Genomic DNA, 20,657 nt, shown 5'->3' with positions numbered 1-20,657 from the left:
TTACACCCTAAATCTCCGGGCCTCTAGGGATATAATGAAGACAATGACAACACTTTTAACATTTGTTCATAGAAAGCTTCTCAGCTTGTCCTGGAAAGGACTCTGATTTTAGTATGCGTTCCAGCCTTTTTTGTATTCCATCCAGGTGTCTACAAGGTTATCAATTGGTGAGGATTAATAAAGTAATAGATATAAGCTTCAGTAGTATGAGACGGTTTTGTACCTGATTGACTGAAAATTCCAATCAATTTCCTGTGTCAATACAAAGCTAATGCTTACTTTATTTTTTATTTTTTTTATTATTTATTTTTTGTGAGGAAGATCAGCCCTGAGCTAACATCCATGCTAATCCTCCTCTTTTTGCTGAGGAAGACCAGCTCTGAGCTAACATCTATCACCAATCCTCTTCCTTTCTTTTTTCTTCCCCCCAAAGCCCCAGTAGATAGTTGTATGTCATAGTTGCACATCCTTCTAGTTGCTGTATGTGGGACGCGGCCTCAGCATGGCCGGAGAAGCGGTGCGTCAGTGCGGCCCGGGATCCGAACCCGGGCCACCAGTAGCGGAGCGTGTGCACTTAACCGCTAAGCCACAGAGCCGGGCTGCTAACGCTTATTTTAGAAACAGGTCTAGCACTGAATCGTAAGCTGTCTTGTGAATTCCACGAGTAATGTAAGAAAGACTGTGTCTTCATGTTCTTTGCTAGCAGAGCAATCCATTTGCAGGTGGTGGAACACCTGCTGATTTGTACCCTCATTCTGAAGGCCCTTTCTCTTGATTTGAGCTCTGTTTCTGCTGTGACAGCCCTCCTTGCCTGAAAGCCTCCTGGCAAAGAGGAGCATAGCACATCTAACGTGTGGCACCAGCAAGGACTCAGAAAAACCTTGATTCAATTTCTTGGGAAGCAACTGCTAAAAAATGTTGCAGAAAACACATTTGAGCCCTCTACAGACTCCCTTAGACGTGGGGAATACTCTCAGTGTCCCTTTGAAATGGAGCACCTATGTGATGGGGGAGCTCAATAAATAATTATTGAATAATCCCGTCATCACATTGGAGAATATCAGTAACCATTCTATCCATTAACTGCTATTTTGCGAAGACCTTGGTTCTGGAGATAGCATTGACTGCTGATGCAGAAGTTATACTCCTTTGATTAAATACATATGGTGTGTGGTACAGTGTCTACGATGGAGCAAATAGTCAACAGGTGTTTGTATCCTTTCTGTCCATCACACCTTGATGGGCTTCTTTTTGAGAAGTACATCATTGTCTTTGGTTGGACTTCATCCAGAGTAATCTAGTTTACAAATCGTTGCTTGTGCCGTGTTTGATCCTTGCCTTGAGACTGGCCTCTCTGAAGAGTCTTAGAAAAGGATTATCTCTGCTAGGCTTTTCAGATAATCTGGTGAAATGTTCCATCTGCTAAACTGGCATGATAACTCTTCATGTGCTAGCTAAGATGAAGTTGGCAGCATCTCACATTTGGTTGTTCAGAGATGTTCTTTGACTTGGGATGTCTGGGGGTAGGAGTGAGGGAGGTGAGTGTGAGTTAGCCGTGGGCCGAAGGAGATGTTTTATATGTGTGTTATGAACTTGACTTGTATAATGCCCCCTAGTGCTGTTTGAAAACACCAAGTTGAGTGCCCTTCACCTTCCCTGCATTGGGAAGGCAGGTGAAGCATGTGCCGAGCCCAGTCCCGTGGGGTCTCTCCACCATCTCATTCCCATTCCTCCTGGCTCATGGCTCTGTGGGTGGTGAACTTCTAGGGAGGCCTTGAAAGCTCCAATGGTTTCTCAGTCTCTGGCTGATTCTGCCTGGGTGGTCTTTTATTCTTCCCATGTTTCTCTATTCTTAAGTCTTTAGTATTTCTATCCCTGGGATAGTGTTGAAGTTGTTGTGAGGGTTTTTAATTGAGTGTCGACAGTTCTGGATATAACAAGTTCAGCAACTGCATTATCAGGTCTGAATTTGCAGTGTTTTAGCCCATGTGATTGTTCAAAATGCTTTTCGTTGTTTAGGTAATTGCTGTAATCCTCTTCTGAGAGGAGCAATGATTGTAGAGGTTCTTCAGTTCTGAGTAAGAGAAACTGAATATTCTACCCCAGGTTAAAAGAAATTCATATTTATAGGAGCCAATGAAGACTGTTTATATGCTGGTCAGAAGCTACCACAGCAGCAGCATCAGTATCAGAGTTTAGTTCTATTATTTAAATCGCTTTTATTCATTCTCTTCTCCTCTAAGTTGAAAGTCCTTAAATGTAGATAATATTTCATACTTTTTTGTGTTGCACTCACCTGCCTCCACCAGATCCTAGCACAAGGCCTGGTTCATAGTTGAAACTCCACATATGTTGGTTTAGTTCACTAGTCAGAGTGCTTATGTGTAACAAATAAACATGATCCTTCCTCTAGAAGATCTCCCAGTCTCTTGAGCAAAGTTTAGTGTATGTGGTTCCTTTAAGAGGGTGACTTTTTGCAGGAGTCGAAGGGAACACTACAACTGGCCATGGAATACTTGGTTGTCCTACATCCAATTTAAAATTTTTATATTTGTTCCCAATTAGATTCTTATGGGACTGAAATATGAAATCAGAAAATTGAAGTCACCTTCCTTTTTGCAATGGCCTTCAAGCTAAGAATGGTTTTTACAAATGAACATTTGCAATAGAATTGATGATGGGGAACACTGACTTTGAACCCCTATTGAGCAAAATGTTATCCCCCCCCAAACAGATTTTCATTCTCATTAGTAGGCCTGTATTATAAAACATTCACTCAATTATTCCTATTATTATATTTTGAATTTTGTCAATAGAAGATTTGTGAACATTTGTGTTTTCTCTTGTTATAGTAGCACTTACATAATATCTTTGATTTTGCCTATTGGCCTGCTCTAGAATAGGGGCCAGAAAACTTTAAAGGGCCGATAGTAAATATTTTAGGATTTGTGGCCATATGGTCTATGTGGCAATGACTCAACTCTGCCATTGTAGTCTGTCAGCATCCATAGACAATATGTCAACAAACAGGCATGGCTGTGTTCCAGTAAAACTTTATTTATGCACACTGAAATTTGAATTTCATAAAATTTTTATGTGTCATGAATTGTTATTTTTCTTTGGATTTTCTTTCAACCATTTAAAAATGTAAAAGCGAGGCCAACGTGGTGGCATAGTGGTTAAGTTCGCGTGCTCCGCTTCGGATGCCCGGGGTCCGCCGGTTTGGATCCTGGGCTCAGACCTACACACCGCTCATCAAGCCATGCTGAGGTGGCGTCCCACATAGAGCAACTAGAAAGATGTACAACTATGACATACAATTATCTACTGGGGCTTTGGGGAGAGAAAAGGAAAAAAGGAGGAAGATGGGCAACAAATGGTAGCTCAGGGCCAATCTTCCCCCAAAATAAAAATAAATAAATAAATAAAAATATAAAAGCCATTCTTAGCTCAAGGGCCCCCAGTGCAAAAACAGGTGATGGGCTCAATTTGGCTGGTGGGCCGTAGTTCACTGACCCCTGTTCTAGAGGATGAGGCACTAGCCCCTAATAATGCCTTACGTGACTAGGTTAGCTCAGACACTCCCGTGAACTGAAATAACATGAGACCAGGTAATGTCTGGTCTAGTGACAAACTCCCTTCTCACCACAGCCGTGAGGCATGCTCCTGTTCCCACATGCCACTTCTTGGCTCTAAGGCATTTAAACCTACCCATTTCCCCACCCTGCCTCCCCCACCCTTCTCCACCCCCACCCCCAACCCCCAGACCTAGTTCTCTGAAATCTGTCTAGGAAAGAGTTTCTTCAGGATGCAACGTCAGCTCTGGGCCCCTTCCAGCTCCTAGTTGGAAGGTCTTTCCAAGGATGGAGAAGCTGAAACAGCTGCATGATTTTTTTTTCTTCTAGAATCATCCAGCAAGGGGGTGAGTTCAGGACTCTGGCAGCTCCTGCATAAATGCTGAGCAGCTAAAGACAAATCTGGGAACAAATCTGGAGCAAACCCTGCTGCTCCCAAACCAGTGAGAACGGCCTCACTGAAGCCAGGGTTCACAGCATCTGCCTTTATTTTGAGGCCAAGGCTGGGGAAGGGGAGCCTTGCAGACGGTCCTCAGAGACCCACTAGGATTCTCTCTCGCTCAGCTGGGTATCTGTGAAGACCCCCCCCCACCAGGGAAGAATGCACATCTGCAGCTTCTTAAATGAGACCACTGTCCTGATTGTCAGGCCTGTTGCCCTTGGCATTATGGTTCCGTGCCAGAGGTTTAGCCAGCTGTGCTGTTTGTCTCACGGAGAGAGTTTCCAGAAACACTTTTTCCCTTTCTGCTTGAATGACCAAGTTTCAGAAAAATCCAATGATAATGTGCAGGCGTTTCAAATCTGTAACTCTAGCTGGGATGTTTAGGGTCATGTTGCCTAGGAGATTTAAGGGGTGGGAACGTTAAGTTCTGTGAAAAAACCAACAAAATGTCCTCCCAAACCTGGAATGCTGAAGCCAACAGAGAGGAGAGCGAGAGTGGATTGGGCACATAGAGTTTGTGTGACATGGTCTTGATCCATGGGACTATGTTGGGTTACTCTTTGACACCACACATAAGCTCCATGTGAGCAGGGTCTCCTACCTTTAGTATCTTCTACAAACACTAGGCAGGTGTGTGGTCTTGGAGTCCCATTGTGGACCCAGGTCTTGCTGATTTTACCAGCAGAGAAGGGGCAAGATTATCTTGCTGCTTGGCATTGGGGGCAGGGGGAGCATTGGCAGGTAACCATGGTGACAAAGGCCTGGAGACTTCCAAGAGGGAGACGAGGGAGTGGAGGCAGAGCTCGGGGCTCGGCTTTTATCTTCCAGTCCTGTCCTCTCTGCTGGCCACCAAGTGAGTGTCCCAGTGTCATCATTTTGGGGTAGCCTGTAGAGCAGGGGGACTTTGAATTGCTGGGATTGAAAGTTTAAAAAAGAGGAAGAGGAAGGGTTAATGAGATTTTCCTTGTTATTATGCATTTCTTTTAATGCAGGTTTTGCAAAATAGCAAGTGTATTGTATTTTATAAACAAAAAGATATATTTTTAAACATATATTGCATGTGTTCAATGAAGTACCATGTAGCTGTTAAAAAAGAATGAAGCACATGCATATGTTGCCCAAAGTGGATGACCAAGGGACATTGGCAAGTGAAAATAGGAAGATTCAGAATGCAATATATATGTGAGCTTACTAATTTTTTTTTTTAATTTTATTTATTTATCTTTTTCCCCCAAAGCCCCAGCAGATAGTTGTATGTCATAGTTGCACATCCTTCTAGTTGCTGTATGTGGGACACCGCCTCAGCATGGCCGGGGAAGAGGTGCATCGGTCCGCGCCCGGGATCCGAACCCGGGCCGCCAGCAGTGGAGCGCACGCACTTAACCGCTAAGCCATGGGGCCGGCCCTGTGAGCTTACTAATTTAAAAGAGCTTTATCTGTATTTTTCTATGTATGTTTTTTATGCAGAATATTCTGCATTGGAAATTCTTGGTAGGATACATAGTCCATTGACAGTAGTTGCCAGGGAGGGGCTGATGCTAGGGGTTCTGAGATGGGAGGGAAACTTTTCATTGCCTGCATTTATACTGCTGTTTGGTATATATATTCTTACCATGTATATACATTCCATTTTTCCAGTAAAAGTTTAAATTAATAAAAACAGAAGAAAGTACACAAAAGAACTCATTGAGAAGGTATTTGGCATCATGAAAGCTTCCGGAGCTGGTCACCCTCAGCCTGTTCTGGACAGTGAGATATGGAGAATAAAGCAAAAGAAAATACTGGGTTATTTCACTCATGGCAACCCCTGCCCCTCCCACCCCACCCAGGCCTATTCGGCTTCCCTTATCTGAGCCATAAATTCTGGGACAAACAATGGCGAGTCAGCCTAGAGCTGGGCTTAGTGTTTACAGAGGGAAAACCTGGGAACCCACTGGAATGAAGAATGGCACCCAAGGCTTCTGGGCTGGGAAGGAGGGCTCCCCAGGCAGCCCTGGGGCCTGCCCAGGTGACTGTCCAGGGACCAAAGGAAAAGACCATTGGTCATTCTGGGGGTTAAACTCTCCAGCCCCCCTGAGATTCTCCACAAAACAACTTCTAGAGCATCACTCCTTAAGCCTAAGGAGAAATTTCAATTTGGAACAAATTAGTCAAGAATTTTGCTATTTCATCCAAACTAAGGGAAAGAAACATTTGTTGTTGCTTTCTCTACAGGATGTGACTTGCTGGGGAGAAGTTAATGTAGTGGTTCTCAAGGGGAGAGGCATTCCATTTTACCTTTCTTTTTCCCCTGATAAAATATAGTAGAACTCACCCATATTACCCACACACAGGAATCCTATTTAATTCACTAGGTTTATGAGCTGTAAAGGGGCCTTTTTTCCCGACAAAAAAATAATCTTCCCTCTGCTCTTGTGCTGTTAAAAAAAAAATGAAGTAAACACAGGGAATTTTCCGTGGCCCGAGTTCTGGCCTTGGTAAGTCCTCTTTTTGTTTTTTTTCCTCCTGGATTAATGAAGGGTCTTGCCCTGCTCGTCTCCTTTCTTCAGAATTAGCATTTATAGCTGTCCACACCAGAAGCCCTTGTATTCCGTGGTCTGCCTGTTCCCCGATGAGCTGGATTTCTTCTTTCCAAGATGGTGGCTGAGTCCCTGCCCTTTTCCTCCTGCTGTTCTTCCTCAGCACAAACCCACCTGGCTTTCTCCTTTGAGAACTGGGCATATCGACAGGCTGACTGAGAAAAGTTTTCAGCATTAGTTTGGCTGCTCTGCCCAGGAGCAGGTGGGGAGAGATGCGAGAGAAGGAGCGAGCCCCAGCTTGGATCCCACCGGGCAATGGCCCCGCACTTATGGAATGTCCTCTTCATGGGGTCCTGCGGAAGGCCCAGCAGACACCAACCTGTCACAGTGAGTAACTCCCAGTTTTCCTGCAGTCCCAATGGTCTGGGACCATTTCCATGGTCATGGGAAATGGAAGGATCAGTTCAGTATTGCCTGGCTGCCGCCTACGTTCTCATGGCTGGAGAAAGCTCTTTGGAGGAAGCAGGATTTGAACTGCGCTTTAACAGATGGAAAGGATTTATAGAGAAGGGGAAAAAAAAGAGGAAATTCCAGATGGAGGGAAATAATGTGAGTAAAAGTTTAGAAGTGGGATGAGAGCCACACTGTGGGTGCTTTTGGCAAACATGATGGCTTCCAATGGTAAGATTTAGAAGCGGGCCACAGGTCCCTTCCCCCACAATTTCACTTCCTGTTGATATGTTAAAATGAAAGCAAGTCTCAGACTGAATTCAGGTGAGTCTCAAACATCCATGATCAAGCAGAGACAAGAACAGTCTTAGTCTGTCCAATGGGCCTGATGAAGCCCAGCTCTCTGGCATTCAGTTGTTCTGCCCAACAGGCACCTCACTTAAGGCAGGTGCAAGAAAATGCTAGTGGCAGGATTTAGACACGCTAGTGGATCAGGCAACAGAATCTTCTAACAATGCATGAATGCTGCACTACATTTTGTCCTAGGCCTGCCTGGGATGTGACTCTGAATGTCATAAGCTGCTGGGTTTACCTAGATTCTTACATCCCTTCATGCAAGGGTCGGGGTTCTGGAGCAGGCTTTCCAGCCACTCCATTTATCCTGAACACCACTCACTTCACCAATGAAACAGTTTTAACATCCATAAACATAACTGAAGCCTTGAAGCCTCTGGGGTGTGGACTTCTGATTGGGGTCTTTCCACTAACCAGCAGCCCCTGGTGTGTGTAATCTCATTAGGGTACTTTAAATATTAGCTCCCCACCCTGGGGTGTGGATTTAAATTAACTTATATGCACATATATATTACACTATTCAAAGAGTAAGAGAGTGATTTATAGGCAGTCTTACAGCTCACCTGTAAGGGCCCTTGGAGTCCTGAGAATAGCCATATTTGGAGTATCTGGAGTTTGGATAAAATTTGAGAGACTAACCCTTCTGGTTTTCTATTAGTGGTGAGGAAACTAAGGGTCAGGACGGTTGATCGGCTTGCCCAGAGTCACCGTGCGTGGTGGTGGCAAAAGAGAACAGTCTGTTTCAACTCTTCCCTTTACTACCCTCCGCATCCTGCATCGGGCAGGAGGTACCAAAATTGAAGAACAGGGCTTGGGCCTGTTAATTTTGTTGGTTATGATCATTGGTTTTGAATTAATTTAAAAAGGTTCTATCTGATAGAGATACGTTGAGGTGTTTATGCATATTGCAGTCCTTAAACATGTATTTTGAATGGATTTGTTTTGAATACTTCAGCAAGAAAAGGGAGCAGAGATGAAATAAGAATAGCAAAATGTTGAGAACTGATGAAGCTCAGGAATGGGTTCATAGTGGGTTCCTTTTACTATTCTCTACTTTGTATGTTTGAAAATTTTCACAAACTTCAGTTAAAATTTTTCATAAAATGTTTTTAAGAATCAGAATTGATTTTTCACATCCAGCCAAGGAAACCACTGTCACCAGGAACACCTAGTTGCCCACTATTGTCAGTTTTCGTGACAGGTAGGATTTTGGCCCTGTTCTACCTGTGTTATAATTATGAACCAGTGGCATCGGTTGCGGGGATGTCAACTTAAGGGCAGGTGCAGTCTCATGCGTCCCTCCACTTATCTCCTACACGAGCTCACTCTCCACAGCCATTTGTGGAGTCTTGCTCCTGGTGACTCATGCTTCTTGTCTCTGCTCCCTGTCTACACGTGGAGTATGTTAATGTGTGTTAGTGTGGCCGCATAGTTAACTATTCCAACCACCATGCTTCAGCCTGGCCTGCAAGGTTGGGAAGAATAAGTCGACTTTCTGTTTGTATTAAGTGTGTGTGCATTCTCACAGCCTTCGGCTGCTGCTGTCCATGTTGCAAAACATTATCCCACAGTTAGAAAAGGATGGAGAGAGATCGGTGTTCCACCCCCTCTGCCCGCCTCTGCCTCCTTGCCAGGGAGCCCGGGAAGGCTTTGGAATAACCTGAAATAAACTTGCAAGTTCAAGCAGAGCCTTCATTCCTCTCTCCCTGGTAATTAACAATGATTCACTGGAGGTTACATTCTAGCCTGGCCTCTGGCCTCTGTTATCAGCAGCTTCGGGGACTGGGCTCATTATTGGTCAGTTCCTTGCTGCTCTGCAAACAACCCTTTTCACATTTAGCTCTTGCCCACAACCACATCCTGTCCCTTGAGTACTGTACGGTGTTGGGCTGCCCTGTGCTTCAGTAAGGGAGGGATGTGCCATAGAGACAGCCGCCATCGACAGATGGACTGCCTCATTGAGTAATTTTTCCCCTGGCATTTTAGAGATGGAATGCACCCCGAAGTCTGCTCTCTGTACCATGTTCTCAGAGAACATGAGGTTGGCTGATATGAGTCTAAATCCCTGAATGTCCATCTGCCAACAGCTGACGATGTTTTGCCCTGGCACAGACGGGGTGTTTCCAGAAGGCTGTTTGTCTTCTTGGCTTTTGTCAAGAAGACTCCCGTTACACAGAAGAGATGGGAAGTCACCCAAAGCTCTGTTTTCCTTTTGGCTCAACCAGAAAGTGATGTGTGGGCTGTCACCTCCCACGCATTCGGGGCCTTGTTCCTGGGTGGGGTGTGGCCTGGCCATCTTAGCCACTAAGTGTTAATAAGAAAAAACACTGCAGGAGCCTTGGTCTGTCAAATGTGAGGAATTCCTCTTACAACTTAGTATCAGGAAAAAGCTTGTCCCTCCTGAAAAACTGGTGTGTTTCCTTTGATTAGATAAGAATAATTGCCTTCCCTCCTTTACCTGACTTGACTACCTTGAAAGGCAGAGCTCATATTTCATATTCTTTACAACTTTAGCTTAGGTTAGGAGTATATTTTCTTTCCCCTTCTTTTGGCTTGGGTTTTGGTTTTCTGTTTCCATTTTCAGAAATCCTTTGGGAGGTGTGCCGGGCACAAATCAATGACCTGTTCGAAGACAGGGATCCTGCACTCCTCTTCCATCAATCATCTCTTTATCCTTTGGTTTTGAGGACCCTACATAGCCCTCCCCGCTGGAGGGCCCTGTGCTTCCTTGTGACAGAATACCCACCCCTGCCTGCCTTTTCACAGCCCAGCCCTGCCTCAGTTGCGTCTTTCGTGAGTATCTGAGAATCTTCCCTTTTGCTAAGAGGCAGCATCTTGTTACTGAGAATTGAGACCCATGGCTTTTCGCTGTAATTAATGATTCTGTTCACTAAACATTCCTGCTAGGAACACACTTAGTTCTGTCGTCATTCTCAGCCCCAAAGATAGAGCGAGTTACAAATGCCTGATGGGCGTCTGGAAAATCAAGAATACTCGAAGAAGGGTTACCCGTTACACTGATTGTGGTAAATGGATTTGGACAGACTTGGCTGGAAAGGCATTTGTGCAGGTCGTGAGCCCTGTGGGGACTGTGTGGAGGATGGGGACTAGTTCCTTGGAAGCTATTGTAGATGGTTTTCTACATCGCATAAAGATATGTTTCTCAAACTGGACCCTAGATACTGTTTCTCTAAGAGGATTTTACGTCTTATTTTTTCATTTTAGTAATGATTTAAAAAATTATTTTAAGCCTATTCTAGATCATCTGGATGGCCACACTATGACTTGGTATTTGGTGCCTCATTTACATTTACTATCAGGTTGATGCCCAGGGATCCCAAAATACCAATACTACTGGACTCCCTGAGGGGTACTCAGGGGTATGCTTGGGGGTTCCTGGATTGTATGTTAGCTTGGGAATGGAAGAGAGCAATATATACGCCTCAACATTTCTGCACATTTTACTTGCCTCACACTGTATTGTTCTGTTACTGAGAGTCAAGCAGGGCTTGGAGAAGTTAGTAGTTTCCTTTGCCAAAATGATCACAATGATTTAATAAGTATGTATACTGAGAAGGGAGGGAGGGAATTCCTTATTGAAAACCCTCAGCACTGAAGTCCTGATTTCAGGCCATTGGCCTTGTAAGATATGTCTTGTTAGGAGTTTCTGGATAGCATATAGGGCTCACCAGACAATCTGGATGCCCAGCCTCTGTCTGAGAGCTGCGAACTTGAATTTGTGGCTGGGCTGGTGCAAAGATGGCCTTGTGGTTTCTGGTCTCGCTCCTTCTGTGTCATCACACACACCACAGCCAACTGACTCTTCTATGCTTCTGTTTTCATTGTCACTCTTCTGCTCCAAGCCATCTGTGGCTCCCCAGTGCCAACGGGTTGGCTTCACCTGGGGAGCAAAGTGAATATACCTTCACCTGTTTGGCAAGGCTCTGTCAGGCCTGCCTGGTTCATCCTGTAGGAGTCACATCTCACTGTCTGCCTGCCGGAAGCATGTGCTCTAGCCACTCTACCCTCTCAGCAGCCCCTAAAGCTCTTGTCTTACCACCTCCTTGAACGCTGTCTTTGTCCCATCTCCATTTATCCAAATCCTCCAAAGCTCAGCTCAGACACCGTTTTGCCTTCTCTGATCACCCCAGTCACTTGCCACTCTACTTTCCTCCCCCATAGGATAGCAATCAGTAGACTTAGCATGTTCTTACTTGAGTTGTGGGATGGTGAGGTGTGTGGATTTGTCCCACCTTGTGAATTAAGAACTCTCGGATAGATGGCAAGATTCAGCTTACCCCCTGATTTGGCTTTGTCTCCTTATGCCCTTCACATTACCTGTGTCCATTCGTTCACTCACTCGTTTGTTCATTTGTTCACTCGTATTGAGCAGCTGCTGTGTGTGAGCCACCAAACTCAGCTCTGTGAGTAAATAGTGATCAAGACAGACATGGAGGAATATTCTTCATGAAGCCCCCAGGCTAGGGGGCTGGGGGGAAGTGGGGGAAGGAGAGGTAGGCCTTAAACAAGCCTTGGTGGCTCCAGACTGTTAGGATAGAAGGAGTCGGGAAAACCCTGGAAACACATTGGACACGAGTGTCAGCCATTGTTTGCATATGACTTACCAACTCTCTTGAACCAATGGTTTAGTAAATTTATGCACCAGGACTCTGGTTCTTAATTCAAGTCTGCTCACTTGAATCAACTGGGGAACCTCCAGCTGCTTGGACCACCTCCCCCCCCACCCCCAAAAGAGTCTGGATTAATAGGTCTGGGGCATGGATATTAAAACAAAACAAAACTCATGGTCCATGGGGGAAGAGGAGGACCCAAAGGGACCCCCCATCCTGTCCCTCTGTAGCCAACCTGGCAAGTCAGCTCAGCCCCTTGTAGCTGAGGAGGGAGGGTCTTGCTCAGTGCTGGGCCACAGGTGAGAGGGCTCAGAGAAGAGGATATATTTGTTTGGGCTTCCACGGGCCCTGTTATGGGTTGAATTGTGTCGCTTATTTGGAAATAAGGTCTTTGCAGATGTAATCCAGTTAAGATGAGGTCATACTGGATTAGGGTGGGCCTTTATCCACTACAGATAAGGTGACCTGATAAGAAGAGGGCAGTTGGATGCAGAGACACACGGGGAAAATGCCATGTGACGACAGAGGCAGAGATCAGAGTGACGCAGCTGAGAACCAAGCAATGCCAAGGATTGGCAGCAACTACCAGAAACTAGGAAAAGGCAAGGAAGGATTCTTCCCCAGATATTTCAGAGGGAGCGTGGCCCTGTGACCCCTGATTTCAGACTCCTAGCCTCCAGGTCTGGGAGAGAATACATTCCTGTTGACTTAAGCCCCTCAGTCTGTGGTTTTTTGTTATGGCTGCCCTAGGACACTAATATAGGCCCCAAGGGTCTTGCCCATATGAGGGGTGATGCCAGGCCCCTCTCCCGACCTGGGCAGCAGCAGGAGCCCCAAGGCAAACCCTCAGCAGCTGTCACAACTGTGACTTGACTGAGTTTTTAACAAAGCAGCAGCCTGCACAGGAGAATGTCAGCAAAGAAAAAGGGACTCATGGAATGAAATGTAAGTGACAGCTTGGTTCTTATCCTTTTAACCTTTAATTAGCCCCACAGCAACAGCTGCTGCTCAAAGGTGGCTTCATTATCAAGTCAGTGGCACGGCGAGGGTTCTGTTTGGGGGAAAGGGCCTGCGCTTTGGGGCCCTGGCTCAAATCCTGCTCTGTGTCACATTAGCTGAGTGGTTTTGAATAAGGCACTTTCCCTTTCAGAGACCTCAGTTTCCCCATCTATAAAACGGGAATAATGATATATTTCATGTAAGGTTGTCGTGAGGATTAAATAAAATATTGTGGGTAGAATGCCTTAGTAAAGCAGGCCATCACATGATAGCCCTGTCATTTTACTGGTATGAACAGAACATGCCGAAAGTTGGAGGGCAAAAGCTGTCTGGACTGATCAGGGAAGGCCTCCCTGATGATGGGGGTGAGCACTGGATTCCAGGCCAGAGATCTGGGCTTTGATTTGACTCTGCCACTGGTTACCTCTGTAACCTTAGGAAAGTTACTTCACTCAGTGTCCTCAACTTTAAGATTGGTTACCAAAATCAGTTTTATAAGATTGTGGAGGATTAAGTGAAATGAAACTAAATCATGCAAGGACCCAGCCAGTGCCTTGTGCTCGGTGCACGTTGGTTGGAGGCTCATTTGGCAAGTACAGAGCTATGATAGGACAGGAAGGACCAGGAATCAGAAGCACAGCAGGGGCTCAACCTTGTTCCTGCGGATTGGCTGCCAGGGGCTCAGGGCACTGACTCTAGGATGGTGCAGGGGACAGCTGGCCTCACTTTGGGCCTTGGGGCACATGTGGCATACACACTGCAGGCTGCATGAGGGAAGGGAAGCCAGTGGACTCAAGGAACCTTCCAAGAGACGCAACTTGGAATTTCTGAGTCTGGCATACATTCCAAGAGTTGCCTCACCCTGACTCCCAGAAACCTGTTTTCCCCATTTTCTGCCCCTGTGTCCAGAACCTGTGTCCTGTAAGACAGCTCCCAGTACGTGAAAGGCCTGGACCCACTGTCACCAAGTGAGGGGCAGAGCCTGGCGGAGGGCAGCCTGGGCACGTTCCTGTCCTGTGGGCTCTGTGCAGCTGTCCTGCCTACACCTGTCTGCCTCCCACCTAGAAGCCCTGGACCCACCACCTGCTCAGCTTTTCGTGGAAGTTCTTCATGGTTATTTATGGCAAAAATGGAGGGCTCTGTTTCACCACAATGGATGTTTTCAAATTCAGAAGTTTTTGTCCTAACTGATTTTAAACCTAATCAGATTCTTATAATCCAGTGGAAAATCAGACCTTTCCAACCAGGTTAATCTTTTGTAAGTCTGTTCCTTACTGGGCTCTTTGTTTTCTTCCTAAAGCTGTGTACGAATATTCTGCTCTAGTTCCGTGAGTTGAAGGCGGGTGTATTTGTTTCCTAGGGTTGCAGTAACAAATATCACAAACTAGGTGGCTTAAAACCACAGGAACTTATTCTCTCACCATTCTGGAGGCCAGAAATCGAAAATCAAGGTGTCAGCAGGGCTCTGCTCCCTCTCATGGCTAGGGGAGAATCCTTCCTGTCTCTTCCAGTTTTTGGTGGTGCCTGGCGTTCCTTGGCTATGGCAGCATTAACTCCAATCTCTGTCTGCACATGGCCTTCTTCCCTGTGTTTCCATATCTCAAAACTCCCTCTCCTTTCTCTTTTCAAGATACCAGTCATTGGACTTAGAGCTGACTCTAAATCTGGGATAATCTCATCTTGAGATCCTTAATTTAATTACATCTGCAAAGACCCCATTCCAAATAAGGTCACATTCACAGGTGCCAGGGGTGAGGATTGGACTTATGTTTTGGGGGGCCACTATTCAACCCACTACAGGGGGTAATAATAACATTTATTGAATAATGCTTTGTGTCTGGTGGTTTTCACATGCTAATTCATTTAATCCCCACACCAACCCTGAGAAATAGGTACACTTTCTTCCTGCTTCTATAGTTGGGAAAACTAAGATTCAAAGAAGTTATCAAACCTGCTAAAGTTCACACAGCTTGTTAGTGCAGTGGCTGAATTCCACCCCAGCTCTTTCCACTATGCCGGGATCATTCTTCCTCATAAGAAGGAAATAATTTAACAACTGTCCTAGTAAATTAGCTGTAGAAAAAAATGTAGGTTTTTCTGCCACCCGTTCTTATATAGAGAATCTCAGAAGAATACTGAGATGTGAAGAATACCAAGAATTTTATACAATGTTCATTCAAAAGGTGCTGAAAAGCTGACATAACTATAGCAAGAGGACTTAGACTGAGGCATGTTGATGTGTACTCCCAGAGGGCCACACCCATTTTATTTAGTCATTGAACCTAAGGGTCCAACACATATTAGGTGCTCCAAAATATTTGGTGAAGAAGTGAAGCTGAGAGAAGCACAATGACACAGTCAGCTCGAGGCAACACCCCACTGTGGGATGTGACCTATAATTGCCAAAAGGAAGTCAAGATGTTTCATCACTTTGCAAGCTTTTTGTACCACAGTTGTCGTAACCTCTCTGCTCAGATGTCACATATCAGATGAGAGTGCTTTTTTCAAGTGAATACTGTCCTTAGGTTTTCAATTTAATGTTTGCCAGAAATCCTCCTGGGTCAGAGTCTGTATTAAAGTCATGTGTCAGGAGTTTGGCAATAAGCTCGATTATCTCATTGATATTTCTGGACTGGAATCAGTTGAGACAACACAGTAATGCTACAGAATTCCACACTTTCCCAGACAGAAACTTGCCCACCATTTTCTGCCTGGGTCCATTTCCTGACACTTGGTTCCATGATTTCACAGGATCAGAATATATGTAAGTGGGAGAGATTATTGTACTGAAGCAGAAATTTTGCTTGGAAAAGAAAATGGATGTCCAAAGTTCTGAGAACTTCTGAGCCTCAACACCCAAGAGACTGTTCAGTTCTATGGGGTTTTGAAACATGCTTGTTAGAATAAAGTTGGGATAGAAAAGTACCTAGGAGGTTTGAGGTTTCAGGACGATAGTAGTAAATGTTTTAATTCCCAACCATGGGAAATTTTTCTTGCCCTTTTCTAAATGTTTTTCAGTTGAGCAGGACATCTCCTTGGTTTGCAAAGGCTCTGTGTGTTACTCAGCGTTCTTCAGAGAAACAAACCAATAGGATATCTATCCGTCCGTCCATCCATCCATCCATCCATCCATCCATCCATCCATCCATCCACCTATCTATAGGAAGAGATTTAGTATAAGGAACTGGCTCATGTGATTATGGAAACCCATGGCCCTGTCAAGTTGACACCCAAAATTAACTATCACACACTCTCTTTGTGGCATTTGTTCATTCTTAGCCCTAGTAGGGTGACAGAGTCATATAAATGACCCTTTTTTGTGTCCTTGGCAAGGGTATACTCAGTTGAAACAAAGGAGTGTAGGGGCCAAGGCAGAAATCCAAAAGAGTGGCTGGTAAGATGAAATGTTTTCTTAGTCTTCTAAATTTCTGTTGGCCTCCTTTGCCTCTTGCCCTGATCATGTCAGTACCTTTTTTTAAAAATGAATGAAAGAAAAGATGATAATATGTTATTACTGTGCAGGGAGACCTGTCTGGGTTTCTTTGACCAGGTCTACACCAAGCCAACAGATCACTTGTTTGAAACCTGTTTCTAATAACCAGAGGAAGGCTTTGATTAAAACACCATTTGCTAGCCAAACCCCTTCCTTTACCTTTCCATTAACAGATAGAACTCTCCCCATGAACCCATTCTGATTGAGTAGACCTGCTGTGCAGGGGGCAAGGAAAGTTGATTCATTTCCAGAGGACTTGGATGAATACCTCCAGTGGTGGGCCACAGATGCTCATCAGCCTCCTTCCCACCACTTTTCATTCCCCAGTTGCTGTGTTGAGATGTGCAAGGCATATTTACACATGGGGCTCACAAAATACATTTGGTGGATTTTTTTTTTTATTAGCTAACTTTATTAGAGGCATTTAGTCTTTTTAAAACAAAGTCATTTTAAACCCAGTAGTAAAGTTAATACGTTTTGTAATTTGGCCACCCAGGCTTAACAAATATTGCATTAGCAAAATAATTGCCATACAAGGTTTACTGGTAAACTTGTCAAGTGTTTGAACAACTCAATGTCACACACCAGAAACTTTAATAACAGTGGTCTCAGCACCTATCGTACGTTAAACATATTACCTGAATCTTCTACTGTTCTCTTTCACTGTGTTACTGCTCTCATAGGAGATGATTTGGTCTCTGGCAACTTGGATGAACAAGCAGAGTTAAAATGAACTAACAGAGTTCTTCTGTATTTGTATATAAATCTAGGCAAACAATAGTCCCTTCGATAGGCCTTCTCTGCTACGCTTTATTTTCAAATGACTGTGGATTTTTTTTTTTTTTAATTTTTACCATCTGTACATGAAAAGAAATTGCAAGGGAGGCCAGCCAAGGCAATGATGGGAGAAGTCAGTGACTTGAATTCAGATCTGGACTTACTAGCTGTGTGACTTTGGGCAAATTACTTAACCTCCCTGAAGCTGTTTCTTTATCTAAGGGATAATTATATCTACCGTTTAGGTTTATTAGAAGAGCTCAGTGTGATAAACTTTGTCAGTCATTTGGCTGACTTTATTCTTAATAAAAGCAGTTTCCCTCTTTTGGGTTGCATTCTTCTTTCTCTTTTACTGGTTTATTATTAATAGCATTTTGTGTTATTTATTTAGCTGTAATTCTATCTTCATAGTTTAAGTTTCAGTAGAAAAGCGTCCATCATAATCCTTGTTGCTGAATTTAGAGTTCATTGTAATTTTGCTTTACTTTATGTCACATTACTTTCAGAGCGATGGTAAGGCAAAAGAAGGCTTATTTCTTCCCAGTTTTTTCTAATTAAGCCTCACTTCTAAGTAAGCAACTCCTGAACCAAGTTTAGATTTCAGAGCTGGGATTATTCAAGAGATGCTGGATGGGGTCCCCAACAACCAGTTTCAAATGGAAAGGACACGAATTTACAGAGCTGTGGGCTAGAAGACAGGGATTCTTCACCCAGGCCCAGCACTGCCTTGGTCAGTGACACCTGTGAACTCCTGCTCCGGGCTGTGTGCCTGCCCAGGTGCCTAACAGGTGCAGGAGGGGCTGCCTAAAGTGGACTCCCAGATCTGATGCTTGTCCTGTAGAAATCTGGTCTGAGGTTTGAGACAGACACAATTTAGCATTTAAGGGACTTGAAAACACTTAGAGAGTAACCTGTTGTCCAAAGAAACTTAACATAGTGCAAATAGCCCCCTCACTATGAGAGTGGAGAATCCCGGGGTTGGAAGTAGAGGAGCTGAGAAGGATGATTGATCCTACAATGTCACTGATTCTAAGAAGCATCCTCAATTTAGCAGCACCATAGTTGAGGGGAGGGAATAAAGGAAACTGTGCTATATTACATGCAGACAGTTGCAACATGCATTCTTATTTTATGATTTCAAGGAAGATATGCAAATTAGAAATAGGGATTTGACTGTTTGTCTTACCCATGGTATTGCTTAGCATCGCTGTGGCGGAGACTAGGTGCTCAGTACATCTTTAGAGGGACCCTTGATGGACAGGTGGCACCCGGGAAACACTTGTCGAACAGTTGGTATGGGTAGACAGGGCCAGGGCTGTGGAGAGATGGGGCAGCGCTCGCTCGTGGGCTGATATGCTGACCACGCCTTGGGGTGCTCTTAAAGCCTTATTTCAGGGTCAAGGGGATAATAGCTCAGAGAGAGTGTGGTGTGCTTGGGTGTTGCATTAGAGAACTTGGTTTTGCCAGAGAAAAAGTGGCTAAAGATAATTCCAGAGTGTTCGAGCCTGGGGGCCACAATGTTGGAGAAATTGATGCAGGGAGAGGGGGCGGGGCAGGAAGATAAGGAGCTGAGGGCTCCCTTTGCGATTCGCCGGGGAGGACAAGGGAGATTTGAATAAAGAGCCAAATGCAAACTTTAAATGTTCCCCAAGACTGAAATGTGCTACAAGAGTCGGACATTGTACACCAGCAGTTTCTTCTGACAAATTTTGGCTGAAACATTAAACAAAAACAATGAACCAGCTGAAAATTCTGTGGTACCTTTACATTGTTTATATAACAGGGCTTGGAGGGTTTAATTGAGAATATTTCTGTGATGAATAGCTGGCTCCTGTTCGTATAAACAATGTACGGTCTGCACTGAGTAACCGGATCTTTTTCATTTGGGTCACGGCTGTTTTCCTGAGGAGAGAACTTCCCTCTTCTCACCTGGCAGATCATGACCAATACGTTTAGAAGGCCTTAGCTTCTCCAAACCCTTCTCTGCTGCTCCCGTGGAACTCTCTTTCAAGAATGACCCTTGTTCTTTCCTTTGCTCTCTAGGACTACTTGAATTTAGGTTTAGAAAGACTTGAGAAGACAGAGGAAACTTAGCTTTCCACAAACTAACCATAAGACTTTGGTGAAGTCCCTTTCTCTGAACACTGTTCTGTTTTCATCAGAGGGATGACCTTTTTCATGCTTTTAAATGCTCTGAGTCTATGACGGATGTTTCAGACCAGTTCTGTCTAATAGGAATAGGAAGTAAGACACATGAGTAATTTTAAAGTGTGTTTAAAAATTTTTAAACTTAAAGAACAGGTGAAATTAATTTTGAGAATATATTTTATTGAACTCTATGTCCACCATCATTTCAACATGTAATCAATATTAAAAAAAAGCTGTTGAGATATTTTACATTCTTTTACGTGGGGGGGGGCATTAAGTCTTTGAAATTCCATCTTGACACAGCACATCTCAATTCAGACTAACTACATTTCACGTGCTCAATAGCAATGTGTGGCTAGTGGCTAGTACTATCGTAGACCATCAGTCACTGAGTGAGCCCCACTCAGAAGCAAAGTTAATTTGAGGAGGGTCCTTAAAGGGCCCACCTTCCCACAGCCCTGTGAATTTCTTAGGCCTCGCAGCTTTGCATTGATTCATTAAAAGCCTAGCGTGGGTTCGCCATCATCCATGAAGTCTTTTTTAAAAATTGGAAAATTAGGGCCGGCCCTGTGGCTTAGCGGTTAAGTGCACGTGCTCTGCTCCTGGCGGCCCCGGTTCGGATCCCGGGCGCGCACCAATGCACCGCTTCTCCAGCCATGCTGAGGCCGCGTCCCACATACAGCAACTAGAAGGATGTGCAACTATGACGTACAACTATCTACTGGGGCTTTGGGAAAAACAAAGAAAAAAAAATCTAAAAATTGGAAAATTAAAAGTCACTTTTGAGGCAGAAGAAGGAAAAGGATCCCAAGAATCCCTAGATAGGTCCACAATTTCATCTCCTCAACTCCAAAATCCCCAAGCTTTCTTGTAAGGTTGGCACAAATTAATTTGGAGGCATCTGAAATGGTGTGAGGCGAGTTATAATCTACTGAGCCCACTTAGCATGAGTATTTGTGTATTTTGCTGTTGAAATACTAATGTGTTTTATTCTTGAGTGTCTTTCCAGACCTTGGTGGGGGGATGTGCACCATGTTCCTTTTATAGAATCTGAAATATACTGAATTTCACAACACCTCTGGCTTTGCAGGTTTCAGATAAGAGATCATGGGCCTGTAGTAGTGTTTTTCAGACTTTCTGTTTGTGACCATTATAACAAATGTATTTTACATTGTATCCCAGGACACACGTGCATGCACACACACATACATAAAACAAAGGTCATATGAAAGATTACACTCCGGTAGTAAATGTAGTGCAATCTGATAT

At 44.4% G+C, this 20,657-nt stretch overlaps 1 protein-coding gene across 8 annotated transcripts in view; it reads left to right on the top strand.

Moving 5' to 3' along the window:
• The window catches only part of AFAP1L2 (actin filament associated protein 1 like 2), a 107,091-nt gene that overhangs the window by 33,204 nt on the left and 53,230 nt on the right, over window positions 1-20,657 (top strand). The gene's annotated exons all lie outside the window — the stretch shown is intronic.

This window comes from Diceros bicornis, chromosome 6 (genome assembly GCF_020826845.1).
Source record: "Diceros bicornis minor isolate mBicDic1 chromosome 6, mDicBic1.mat.cur, whole genome shotgun sequence".
NCBI classification, from domain to species: domain Eukaryota; kingdom Metazoa; phylum Chordata; class Mammalia; order Perissodactyla; family Rhinocerotidae; genus Diceros; species Diceros bicornis.
This window is presented reverse-complemented; position numbering and strand designations above follow the sequence as displayed.